This window comes from Rattus norvegicus, chromosome 2 (genome assembly GCF_036323735.1).
Source record: "Rattus norvegicus strain BN/NHsdMcwi chromosome 2, GRCr8, whole genome shotgun sequence".
NCBI lineage: Eukaryota > Metazoa > Chordata > Mammalia > Rodentia > Muridae > Rattus > Rattus norvegicus.
Window position 1 is genome coordinate 58,305,535 of NC_086020.1, and position 8,725 is coordinate 58,314,259.

At 43.3% G+C, this 8,725-nt stretch overlaps 1 pseudogene; it reads right to left on the reverse strand.

Moving 5' to 3' along the window:
• Positions 1 to 4,097: 4,097 nt before the first annotated feature.
• Rps9-ps4 (ribosomal protein S9, pseudogene 4) lies at positions 4,098 to 4,782 on the reverse strand (annotated as a pseudogene).
• Positions 4,783 to 8,725: the final 3,943 nt, after the last annotated feature.

Below are 8,725 nucleotides of genomic sequence, written 5' to 3' on the forward strand. Positions count from 1 at the left end.
TGTATAACAGAGGCAAATACCTGTGTGGTCCTTTGTTAGTGGGAAGACACAACTACTTGGAGGGCATTGACCTCTTCCTAGTCAAAACGGATTTTCTTTTAAAGTCTTCACTCTAATTTTTAACCCATGCTAATTATACAAATGAGTATCACCAATGTATCCATGCACGCATTGGTGGATGCATCAGCTACACTTCAGTCCTTGCCTCTCCCCATGCAATCTGCTGGTGCACAGGACAGCTTCTCGGAAACACAGCTTCGCGTAAACTTGATTTTCATAATTGGAAATGTTTAATATCGACAGCGGTACTCTTCTTTATCTTACAGAAAAGGCTGTGAGAAATAGTCACTGTGTCTGTTTCTGACATTGTCAATGGTTCTTTCAAAAAGCAACCTGACTGAAAGTGGGAATGGATTCAAAGAGATTTTGAATATGATCAGGTAACACAACCTTCATCGTGAGGGTTGCTGGTCACCTGGGCCAGGTGTTTTAGCAACCTTAATATTGTGAGGAAGTTCAACACGCCCAGTTGAAAGTTTACAGCATTGACACTTCCAATAGACACAATTCGTCCTATGAGATATGAGCAGAACTTTTTCAGAGAGTGGTAAGAGACCTAAGGGACCTAGGCCAGTTACCACTCAGGCAAGCCATTCTGAGTTTGTTACTTGTAGCCAAAATATATCCTAAAATGGTTTTCAGGGAAATTTTCTTTTTTTTTTCTTTTACTGGATATTTTTTATTTGCATTTCAAATGTTATTCCTTTTCCTGGTTTCCTGGACATAAGCCCCCTATCCCATACCCCTCCCCTCCTTTTATAAGGGTGTTCCCCTCCCCAGTCACCCCTCTTCCTGCCCCATCCCGACATTCCCCTATACTGGGGGCCCAATCTTGGGAGGACCAAGGGCTTCTCCTTTCATTGGTGCCCAACAAGGCCATCCTCTGCTACATATGCAGTTGGAGCCATGGGTCAGTCCATATGTAGTCTTTGGGTAGTGGTTTAGTCCCTGGGAGCTCTGGTTGGTTGGCATTGTTGTTCTTATGGGGTTGCAAGCTTCAGGGGGATTTTTGATGTTTCCCTGTAAACATCTTTGGTGCCATGGACAGCAATAAGGTAGGGATGAATTTCCCTAGGAATTGGCTGGATCATATGAGAAGTTGGCTTGCATGTCAGAGAAAAAGCAAAATAAACTGTCTTCATGACGTTTCTTTAGGTTCATAAAGTGTTTTAAAGTCATTCTGGTGTTATTTTGCTTATTTAGAACATTTGTTGCCAGAAATAAAATGGCCAATCAAAAAAATCGCACTTCTTATATAAATCCTGACATTAAAAAATGAAATGACTTATGCTTTAGAAAATACAGAACATGTATCCTTATACATTATGTATATATGTATATATGTGTATATATGTATTATTATATATTATACATAGAATAGGGACTATTTTCTTGTCTATTTAGGATTCTAATTGGGCTGCTGCAGTTGATTATTTCAGGAAATATTTCTTGTGAAATTAACTTTCATAAAGAGTTAGAAAAGCCCAAAGGCTCTACATAGCTGTTATGGCAAAGATCCATATTCCATTTAGCCATACTAAAGTATACATACATAAGTATAGCCAAATACTATACTTATAGCAGTTAGATTGGTCAGCGGAGGTTGAAGAAGCCCACTGCTATAAGTCAGCTTCACATGGACTCTTCATTACCAGATTCATCTATCACCAGGTGGAGATCAACCTCCTCCTCCTTCTCCTTCTCCTTCTCCTTCTCTTTCTCCTTCTCTTCTTCTTCCTTCTCCTCCTCCTTTCCCTCCTCCTCTTCCTCCTCCTCCTCTTCCTCCTCTTCTTTCTGTTCTTCCCTTTCCTCTTTTCCTTCTCCTCCTCTTCTCCTCCTCCTCTTCCTCCTCTTCTTCCTGTTCTTCCCCTTCCTCTTTTTCCTTCTCCTCTTCTCCTTCCTCCTCCTCGTTTTCTCTGGGGACAGATAAGGTCGCCCTCCCCAGCAAAGTTCAGAGATAATTCCAAGGCTATTTTGAGAACATGTCATGAAATTTCAAGGAGCATTAAATTTTCCCCAGACTCTGAAGAGGTTTGACTCCAGATCTGACTAAATGAAGCAGAGGGATTCTGCCTGCCATGGACATGTCTATGGATCATCACAACAGAGAAGATGAATATATCCTACAGTAAAATTCTCACATGTAGGAAACTCAACCATCGGCTCTTTCCATAAACTATGTCTTCAAAGACCCGACACCAATCTTTCCTCTCCTAATTGCTATTATAAGGCAATAAATCTCTTATGTGGAAATAATACAGATATAACAGCGTGGCATATGTAGGCCATGTGTTTTGTAAGTCCATAAAAGATGTTTAATTTATGGTTTGATGAAAGGAACAATAATCTTCCAAGAACATTAATCATTAATTTAGGAAATGCAGGCTTTGTATGTTTCTTATTTCAATATTCAAGTTATGTTTAGTAAATATATGTTAAAGAAACCTTCATTCATCGTAGTGAGCAGCTATGATGCTGAAAGTAAGTATGACTTCTTTGGCTAGACTGGTATTTGTATGTAATAATGGGAATGACATCAAATGCCATGAAGAATATATATGTCATGCCTTGAGTTTATGTAAAACATAATGTTCAAGAGAAAACATTTTGGAATGAAGAAAGATATTTTATGCTAAAAGAACCAGCCAGTCTTTTTCTCATCTACGAACGTCCCTGGGACTTGTTAAGGTAAAAACATTGAAAGCCCAGTGAAACTAGTGTAAGTACGTTATGTGTTTCCAGTGAGAAGTACGTTGAACAAATTCACAGAGACTGATGAGAGAGCCTGGAGTATGGCTCAGGCGAGGTGACTGTTTGCCTTCCAAGTATAAGGGTCTGAATCACATCCATCCCCAGAATTCACATAAAAGAAGCCAGGCATGGTGTTGACCACAACCTAACAACTGTAGCACTTGGGAGGTGGAGATCCATGGATCTCCATTTCTCTAGTCTACTTGACAAATTCCAGGCCGGTTCAAGACTGTCTCAAAAACAGACAGAAACAAAACTGTAGATGACAGTGGAGGAAAGATATCTGATATTGTCTTCTGGGTTCTCTCTATATGAGAACAAATGGACACACACACACACACACACACACACACACACACACACACACACACGAAGCTATCAGAATCAGCTCTTCCCCATCTCTCCAGGGCCAAGTAGCTTCTTGCTTCTCCACCTGTGGTCCCCTCAACCTAACCAAAGAAGGAGAGTTATATATAGCAAATGTGCCGATTCCTACGGATGGGGAAGGGCTTCTCAGAGATCGAGAGCCAGGGTTGGGCAGCTGCTTTCAAGTTTTGTCTTCACTTGAACTGAACAAAAAGGTAACAGCCCAGGCCAGTGGGTGGAGGGGGCAGTGGATAATGGTGCTTGCTCTCCAGCTTAATGACTTGAGTTTGATCACCAGAATCTACTGATGGGAGGAAAGAACCAACTGCCCCAAGTTATCCTCTGCCATCCACCCTTGTTTGCAGAGCACAAACACATCCGGCATACATATAGGCTCACACACATTCACAGAACAATCCAGCACTGAATGTCACTCAGCTTTACAGGACAAAGAAAGAAACAACAAACAAAACATTTATCTCTTAGCTAGAAACAAAGTTGCAATCCTCACTGAGCCCCATACGGTGCTGAGAAGCAAAGATTTCTGCCTGCGCAGGAGAAGCAGGCTTGTTCTATCATAAGATGTATGGTCTTCTCAGTCAACTCCAGTCCTCTTTCTACCTGAGAGTTTCGGCATGCCCACTTCTTCAGCTTGACTACTTATCTATTATTCCCTCGCTCCATCAGCAGGACCATCCTCTCTATTAGAATCAAAGCCTGAGCTATTCCATCACCCCACTTTTCCATATTCAGCCCAAGGATTTGCACCTATTTCCAGTTTCCAGTATCGCTTTCTGGAGCCAACTCTTTGCCTTGTCTGAGGTCCTTTCCTTGACTCAGAGTAACACTGGTCTGGCAAGAGCAACTCAGTTTCATTCTCAGACTTTTTCCTATTTAGGAAATGGTGTTAAACCTTTGCCTCAATTGCTCCAAATTCTTTTTCCCCCAATTATCAATTCTGTTTTGTCAACTGGAAAACTAGGCAATCCTTCAGTGCAACAAGGTATTAATTCCTCCTCTTCCTCATCATCAACAGCTCCAGCACCACCCTGGCCTTTCTTGGCATTCTTCCTCTTCACTCAGCCTGGGAGGCCACCACCATAAGGAGAACAGGAGGAGGGAGAAGTCAACGTGCTTCTGGGAGTCCTGATGAACAATGAAGGATGAGACATTCACCACCTGCTTGTGGATCCTGATGTGACATCGGCGGATGAGCACATGGGCATGGTGGATAGATTTGGCCAGGCCCAGCTGAAAGACCTAGGTCTGCAGTCATCTCTCCAAGAAATTCTCACTCTTCAGGCCCAGGATGTAATCCAGCTTCATCTTGCCCTCATCCAGCATCCCAACGCGAACAAGTCCCCTCAGTAGAGCGTTACCTTCAAACAGACACTGAGGATCCTTCTCCTCCAGCGTCAGCAGCTCCCGGGCAGCCTTAAAGATCTTCGACGGTAAATTTGACCCTCTCCACCTCACGTTTTTTCCGGAGTGAACCCTCCAATCTCCTCCAATCAACTTTAGCTCCTGGTTGAGACACAATTTCTCAAGGGGTCTCTGTGAGGTCACGCAGGTTTTGCAACGAACCCAGCTTCTGCCAACTGGCATGCTGACTTCCCTAGGCCCGCTGGCACCTACCAACTCAGGCCTGAGACCAGTTGTAATTCTTACAAATTAATCTCAATTAGAAAAAAGGCAAAGCTGATGAATATTTAGAAAATAATGTGTAAGCACAGTTCATTGCATAGAGCCTCCTTCCCAGATGTAGGAAATGGACTTCATTCTTCTGTTGTGTCAATGTTTCCACAACTTCTTCAGTGGCACGATCGTCCTTCAGGTCTCAGGGTTTCTCCATGAACATTGACTTTCTCAGAATAACATTTGTTTGAGTTTGTACTAAAAGGCTAGTTATCCAGCTCTTAACAGATTGCTTTTAAAATGTGTGTATTTATGTGTGTGTGTGTGTGTGCAAAAATACTCTTCCTTCTTTTCCTTGCAACATTTCTATGAGAAGAGTAATAAAAATACTATAATTATAATAAAATACACAAGTTCCCGAATATCTAGCACTGATATTTCACTTTTTAATGATTATTATATTGTTAGAAAGTCTTATCCCTCCGCCCCCTTAAAGATGAGCAAACTGAAGCTCAGAAGAACTGGTTTTGTAATATGATCACAACCTTTCAAAGAAACTTGGACTGGTCTGTAGAATGAATGAAGATATTGAGAAGGCTGGGGGTGTAGGAAGACCATGGAAATGCTTGCCTGGACTGAACAAGGCCCCAAAAACCTCAGCACTTAGAAAAGCTAAATTAAGAACTAAATACTAAAAGAAGCATGGTGACTCATGAGTTCCCTAACACCCCATCCAGCACTGATGCTTCATTTTTATAATTAATAGCGTCAGCTTAATTAATGGTATTTCCTTAATGGAAGACAGCATACTGATAAGGCTGAGGCCAAGAACTCAGGCAACTTCTCCAGATCTGTTGACGGGACAGTGGATGCATCGTGAGAGAGAAACAAAACCAAGATGTTACAAAGCCGGACAGCCCAAAGCTGCTGAATTAGAGCTCTAATTTCTCGGTTCATGACAGTCTCCAGAGTGAGTCTCAGAAGACAATGTAAATATTCTGAAGGTGAAACTCAACTTCCATTGGCGGAATCTTAGCAACAAGTGGAATATTTGAAGCAGAATAACAAAAAGAAGAAAGTTTATCTTTTCAAGCTGCAAAATGGTCATGTTGAAAAATTCCATCCATTTTCCAGCCAAGGGACCCAAATAGAGTTACAACTGCAGGTGGTGCTGGGACAGTTTTCCAAGATGGAAAGGCTTTTACTAGAGATGTGTTTTCGCAAGGAGCCTCTCTGGATCCTGGCTTGCTGTCCGTGCCAGAGGCACACGCTCTGCCTGCTGAATCGTGTGCCTGGGTTGCAGAGCTGGCCAAGCACTCGGGGACAACAGTGCCTGTCAGGAGATAACTTATTCCCCTGGACCAGCTGTGAACTTGGCATGGCTAGGTCTGATCTTTAATCACCTTTAAATGAAAAACACAGACTAAACTCCCCAGAGCTGGCCTGAAGAATCCCTGCCTCAGGTCTATACTTGGCAACCCTAAAGACCTTTTCAGTTAAGCTGCATTTCTATATGAAGTGTGCCATTCTTTATTTTGTCATTTTTCTTTTCTTCTCTCTCTCTCTGTCTCTGTCTCTCTGTCTCTGTCTGTCTCTGTCTCTCCCTCCCTCCCTCTGTCCCTCTGTCTCTGTCTCTGTCTGTCTCTGTCTCTCTGTCTCTCTCTGTCTCTCTCTGTCTCTCTCTGTCTCTCTCTGTCTCTCTCTCTCTGTCTCTCTGTCTCTCTGTCTCTCTGTCTCTCTGTCTCTGTCTCTCTGTCTCTCTGTCTCTCTGTCTCTCTGTCTCTCTGTCTCTCTGTCTCTGTCTCTCTCTCTCTCTCCTCGAGACAAGGTCTCACTGCTTAGCTTTAACTGGCCTGAAACTTTCTATGAAGCATAGGCCAGCCTCAAAGTTATGACCTTTAAGCTCCAGCCTCCCTAGTGCTGGGTTTATAGTACCACACAACACCCAGGCTCTAATGCCTTAATGACAACAAATATAGCCTCATTGTTCTCTCATTTACATGCTCTATGATGTGTCCACTCAAGATATAAAATTCAACAGTTCTGATTTGTCCAAAGTTGTACAACCATCACTGCATGAAAGTTAATGGCAGGTCACTTTATCACTCCCAGAAGAAACATGGTGCTGGGCTGAGTACATAGTTCAGTAGTAGAAGTTCTTGCCTAGAGTGTGCAAGACTAAGATTAAAAAATCAGCAACACACACACACACACACACACACACACACACACAAAGAGAGGGAGTGGGGGGAAAGAAGGGAGAGAGAGGAAGAGGGAGAGGGAGGGGGAGAGTGAGCAAAAGGAAACCCTTCCTTAACAGCGCCAGCCTCCCCCATCCGTCCACCCATCCCATCCCTTGCCCTAAGCAACCACTAGTCTTTCTGTCTTCATTCACTCGCCTGCTCTGGACATTTCACAGCAATGAGATCAGACAACATAAGTGAGGTCTTTTGTGGATGGTTGCTTTAATTAGAGCAATGTTTTCAAGGCTCGCCTGTGTTACAGTGTGTATCATACTTTATTCCTTTTTATGGTCAAATAATGTTCCACGGTGAGACTGTAGCAATACTGTGTCTTCTTTCATTGGTCGAAGAACATTTAGGTTGTTTCTACTTTGGGACTACTGTGAATCACGCCGCTAAGAATATCCACACGCCATACAATCAATGCCCTCCTCTCATTTTCTTGGATTAGTAGCTAATAGGAGGACAAGCGGCTTAGCGTTACATGGTGACTCTGATTATTATTCTCAGAACTCGTCAAACTGTTTCCAACATATCTAAGCACCATATTTGCCATCAGATGTAAGGAAGTTCCTCTTTCTCTGCAGCCTTAGTCAATGCATGTCCTGGTTCATGCAGTTCATGGCAGGTTACATCTCTACCAATTGCTTATCCACGTAGATTTCCTCAGATCTGGACGGCGATCATACTTCCCATTTGGGGTTTCCAAAGTATGTGTGTCAAAGTACCTATTTTATATACCCCCAGTCAAACAATGCCAAATACACTTGAAAAACAGTCTCAGTCTCTCTCTCTCTCTCTCTCTCTCTCTCTCTCTCTGTGTGTGTGTGTGTGTGTGTGTGTGTGCGCGCGCGTGCGAGTGCACACGCTATGATAGTATTTAATTTCACTGATACAGCCAGATCTGTTGAGATCTAATACTTTTTCCTTGGTTTCTTCCCTGTAGAGTCCCAGGTCTACAAACTTCAAGATCCCTTGAAGATTTTTGTCAGGCATTCCAGTAGGAAGGAGACGGCAGAAAAGGCAGCAGCAGTAGCTCCCAGAAGGGAGTTACACCCAGTGGGGTCAATCCCTGTGATCCCATACCATAGTCTTCTTCCCTGCTCATGGGTTCTGATGGCATCACATGACTCCTCCTGCGGAAGTACATCTACAAGTCCTATGATGGGAGGCAAAGACATCCAAGCAGCAGTCACCAAGAGTCCCCAAAGCCTGTGGCCAACAGTGCCAGCAATAGCCACAAGACAAGGCTAAGGATGTAAGGAAAGAACTGTCTTACATCTGATGGGAAAATATAGCTTTTTCCTATGATGGAGGAAGAAAGGTAAAGTTACAGTATCCAGAGGGCTGCTCCACGGATGAGTAGCCAGTGCAGGGCATTGGGTTCAATCCCACAGAGAACCTGTTGAAACTCAGAAGGGCTGGTCCTCAAAGAGCAGAAGTGGGATGCTAAATGGACAGAGCCAAAAAACCAGAAGCTAGAGAACTGACTGGACTGAAAAACAACACAGATCCCAGTGGAAACTCCGCCCTACAGTGATAGGGGCCACGACTGACCAGAAGGCAAGAGCACTCTGTGTGTCTGTGTGCATGTGTCTCTGTGTGTGTCTGTGTCCTTGTGTGTGTGTGTGTGTGTGTCTGTGTGTGTGTCTGTATGTGTGTGAGTGTGT